This window comes from Montipora foliosa, chromosome 6, assembly GCF_036669935.1.
Source record: "Montipora foliosa isolate CH-2021 chromosome 6, ASM3666993v2, whole genome shotgun sequence".
Classification (NCBI taxonomy): domain Eukaryota; kingdom Metazoa; phylum Cnidaria; class Anthozoa; order Scleractinia; family Acroporidae; genus Montipora; species Montipora foliosa.
Window position 1 is genome coordinate 40,598,698 of NC_090874.1, and position 5,000 is coordinate 40,603,697.

Here is a 5,000-nt window from a genome sequence, read left to right on the forward strand (position 1 = left end):
CTGTATTTACTCCATAAGGTGCTGTCCAAAAAATAAACGCCAGGTCTCGTCGGAAAGCCGGTGTATTTTGCTCCAAATTCACACTTTTGCTCTTTTAAAACTGTCAACAATTAGTTAAGCCTCCTTTTTACTGAGAACTGTGAGAAGTCTTAATAAACTAAATATGCGTCGCCTCTTAATAGGCCTTTTTCGATGTATTGAAATTCAGCTTGATAGTGAGGCAGTGAGGACAAAGACAAAGGAAAGTGGATGATATGTAAATATTTTCACATTCATTCCAACGTGTCTCTATTGCTGTTGTCCTCACTGCCTCTCGTCTCGCCTTCTTCCCCACTCGGCCATACCAGCCTTGTCTCACCTTCTTCTCTACACGGCCAACGCCATACCGCCCTTTCGAGTTCGCGATGACTAAGCGCTCGTCCTAGTGACCCTTAGAGAAAAAACCGGCTGCCAGCAGACTATACGCTAAGAGACTTTATTATATCTCGGCATGACCTGCATATTCCTCAAAAGAAGGCATTAAAAATCATGATAAAAATGAAAATACATAGCTCAATAATAAAAATAGTTAAAGTACACCTCTATTTGACTAAACTGAGTTTTAAGTATCTTACCAGATCAGGGCTGAACAAAAACACCAGTCTTACGAAATACCACTTCCGATTCATGTTTTCCAAGTCCTCTGTCTCCTTTTGGCCAGGTTTTATTGCGGCCTTTTCCGTGGTTGGATAAATCAAGGAGTATCCTGCATCTTGTAGCTCCTCTTGTCCATCCAATCCCCAGCTTTCCATGATGGCGCGGACATACGGTCATGCTTTCTAAATTGCCTGGCATTTTGAAAATTGCTGCTCGACACAATATTAGTTCCACCTCACTTACGGGACCAGTAAACGAGTATGACGAGAGATGATTTTCAATATCTTTTGAACACGCGCTCAATGGAACAACCTGGATATCTTTCTTTCTATCTCTACTGTCGGAACCACAGATTCCTCCAGTTATCGTCTTGAATGAACCGCAGACCTCCATAACTATAAAGAGCGGCTCTCAAACTGATACCTAGTTAATAAACCGCATTCAACGAAGTCCCTCAAGGGAGTCCGTTTATTTAACTTGTCAATCAGTAAGGACTATTCGACTGCTTTGTCGAAATCAGTTTTGTCCCTTGTGTATTGATGACATCATTATGACAGTGAAAAGCTAAAAACAGGGACGACGGAGCATATTTTGTATTGTGGGGGGGGGGGGGGGGGGGCGGGGAGGGCTAACAAGCAAGAGCCGCTAACTTGTAGGGGGTTCCCTGAAGGAAATTCTCCGCCAGAAAATTTTGAAATCTTGAAGCTCGGAAATGCAACTTTTTCCTTCTGTTAGTTTTCTCTTTTTATGCTTTATGAGTTTTTTTCCTCTATTTTTTCTTCATGGGCAGTCCCCTTAGCTCCGCCGTCCCTGAGAAAAAGGAGCACTTCGGTCTACCATTGGGTATCCTGTGGTTGTTGTGTTGACAAACGTTCGTCATGTTTATATTCTGCTGTGGCCGTGAACATAAGTGTAGTTCCAAACATTGTTAAAGCTCCCACTTCTCACTAAAAAACAGGTATGGATTAAAATGGTATCATTTTACTTTCTGCACTTTATTTAAAGCGGTCTCATCTATTTTCTTATCAAATCAAAGACGGATATCGGCCTGCTGTGTTTTGACCCGAAAAGTCACAAGAATGCATTTTAACGACATTTTAAGCGCTCGAGGCGTCACGCAGAAGTAATTGCCCAGAGATTTCTCTCTATCAGACGAAAGACCTTTGTTTCAACATTCGATGGCCGAAGTTTCAAAGGGTTTAAAGGTAGAGCACATTCTCTGTAAGATATTTCGTAAGACCCAGTTTTAGTGACAAAAAATATAGGCGCCAAGAATAAAATTATTTGGAAACTATAGAATGTCTTAAATGCACTCAAACTTAGCCAAACGACAATTAAGAGATTGCTCAGTTAGGATTAGGAGGAATATTTTATGAGGGATGCTTCAGTTGACCTCACAAGACCGTCAAAATGAAGAGACAAATCGCTTGTCCGAGCGGCATTTTCGGCGGTGTTCGGTAATTTGCATTTTTCTCCGAAATAAATCCGTAACAACCCAAACTAAGTATAGCATGCTTCTTGGTACACATTACTCTTTCAAACTTTGAAGTATGAGCGAAATCGATTTTTCAAGGTTTGCCACGGAATTCAAAAATTGCTTGATTTTTACGGACATTCACTCTTAAAACGCTAGGTTCTTACATGCGGGTTTTTTACTTACCCCGTGAACGCAGACGTATTTCCGGCGGTAGTTTCTCTCCCCCACCACAGTTTAAATAGTAGTTCACGCTTTCGTTTCGATTTTGTCTTAGCAGCGTGACCTTCGTAGGATTGGCATTCAGAGCTTAAGTCATGGATCCTACCCAGGTTTCCTGCCTTATTTTCCCCCATGCAACGGGGTTTTTTTCCGGCAGGTCTTTCCTGGCCTTCGTTCTGGCAGTAGCTGTTTCTGTAAACTGCTGCTTATATAGCTCTGTAATTTTTGGGTAGGGTTAGGGTTAGTTGTCGAAGTTATCCTAGTGTAATCACGTGTGATTACGACTGTACGGCGCTCGGACGAAACTGGCCAAACAAAAAAAATGGTGACCATTAGTAGGTCATGTACGACGCGTCCCCCCCGACGAGTGTGGGATGGTCTACCATGTCTGTTTTGGGAGATGTGATATGATGAAATCGAAATTATTCCACAGGAAACTGATGTATATATAAAACTGTGTCCTGGAGACTTTTGAACAACTGACTTTGTTTTGCGAGCAGAAAATTTATTTAACAAGATAGTTTTTAAGCGTGTTATAGATTGTGTGACACAGGTACCGGTACTTGCATTTTATTAATGTTTTGTTAAAGACTTTACTGTACATAGAGTAACCGAAATTCAACATATTGCTCATGAGAGTGTATTGAGAATAGCAAAAGAACCGTATGTTTTCTCAACTAAGTGTAAGGAAAGTGTTCAGAGGGGCCCAAGTCCCGAATTGAGTGGCCGGCAGAGAAGACTGCTTCTCAGAACGGTAGTCCGTCTATGAGAAAGAGAAGGGATTTAACTTTACTTGTAAGCGGCTCATGGAAGAGGCAGGAACCTCACAAAGGGAAGTGTCCATAACAGCAGTATCCTTTCACCACAACGAGTCATCAAAATTTAATGGGTCTAAAATGGTAAAACCGTAGTTCGTGCTAAAAATACAACGGTGTAAATGGTGAGTTAATAAACCAGAGTCGGATAAGTTTTACGCTTTACCTGCGTCTTGGGACCTGTTTTCAACTAGTTTTTTCAGTTTTCTGATTTGTGCATTGTGACGTTCTCAATTTCTTATAAAATTGTCTACGGATAATTTGACTGGTGACTAGCGGTGACTCGTGCACACTTTCACAAATAAACGTAACTTTTAACTCACTAAATACGAGACCTCCCATGAATGATAAGTGTTTATTTGAATAGATGTCTATGACTTCACTGAGAATCAGTATTTCTTTTCGTACATTTTCCGAGAGGTTTTAAACCACCACGCCATCTCTAAAAAATTAGGAGACATTCGGCCCTATTTAAAACCCATGCAGACTCATGTCCAGATGAGTGCAAAACACTGAGCTGCAACAACGACCTCGCAGCTCGCGCAATTTTTCCACCATTCCCCGTTGTACACCACATACTTTAAATCAGTGAATTCAACGTTGGGGAGGAAGGATCACACCTAAAAGTCAGAATATTAGTGCTGTACATGGTGTCTCAACTAGTATTGTAGGTTGTTAAATTGAAGGACTCTTTGAACATTGAATCTTTTACAAAGAACATTTGGAAAATAGACCTAACCTCATCTTTAAACAACAACGATAATTGCTGTAACCTCTGCAATTCTTAGAGATTACTGATTTATACATGTATTGTCTTACTTTGTATATTTCACAGTTGTATAAGAGACTCGTAAGAGCTCGGGTATGACACTAGTTTCAGCTGACAATTGCCACATATCGTTGCTTTTTTAATTTTCTCTACCGATTTGGCCTTTTTTTCTGCCTCTAAATCACCGATTTCATGCGGCTGTACTGAAAGTGACTGCCTTTCTTCCATTGCAGAATGGCCGCATTAATTGTAATCTCTTCCAATTCGACTGGTGTACACCTTTTACAGTATCCGAGTCACTTTGGCCGGGGGAACTGTTGGTTAGAGCCACCTTAATTTTCTCTAGTGTGAAGTCTCCACTACGAGACAAACAGAATGAACTTACACATCTCCATATCATTGAATCAAGCAAAAAAAATTGGTGTACTGTAGAATACGACTCGCTGAATTGGCCAATTGAATCGCCCGTACTCATGATCTGAGAGATATGATTTAAGACTTTGAATAAGACATCCAAGTAAACGCATTGCATGGAGCACTAGACATGATCGTTTTTCGTTGTTGTTGATGAGGGCACTACTAAATTGGAAAGTCCTCTGGTATTCAAATTGCATTGCCCAAGACAAAAGGTAAATGACTGCTAAGATCACATTTAAGAGGTCGAAATGCACTTCATAACTATTAAATTGCCGTTTTGGAGATCGATCGTATAGCTGGGACCATTTGCATCAGAATGGAAATCAAATTTCCAACTTTCATTTGCTTAGAGCTAAAACTAATCTTTTAACTGACAAGAAGACGTGTTCAAAAACACCGCAGTCCAACAACACGAGGAAAGAGATTGACAAGTCTATTTGGCTGTGGACATAACTTTGTTTCAACCATTTAAACTGTACAGTTGCCGGAACGACAAAACATACATTTGCTAGCCGAGAATACATGTGTTCCTTTATAGGCTAATTAATTCATACAGGATTGTGAGCAAGCGTGAGGTTTTTGGGACAAAACAAAATAATAAAAAGTGGTAAAAATTTTTTCGAGCCGGGTGTTTGAAAACTCAATAAAACACCTTTGACTGTAGTCA

The 5,000-nt window shown here is 40.4% G+C and overlaps 1 protein-coding gene and 1 long non-coding RNA gene across 4 annotated transcripts in view; one reads left to right on the forward strand and one right to left on the reverse strand.

The window, feature by feature from the left end:
* Positions 1-3,430, forward strand: part of LOC138007356 (uncharacterized) — a 9,183-nt gene extending 5,753 nt beyond the window's left edge. Inside the window, exon 3 of one of the 3 annotated variants that reach the window (XR_011124031.1) lies at positions 2,766-3,430. This is a non-coding gene — a long non-coding RNA (uncharacterized lncRNA). The other 2 variants (XR_011124030.1, XR_011124032.1) reach the window with 2 other exon arrangements.
* LOC138005563 (tetratricopeptide repeat protein 28-like) overlaps positions 1-5,000 on the reverse strand; it is a 115,130-nt gene that overhangs the window by 34,955 nt on the left and 75,175 nt on the right.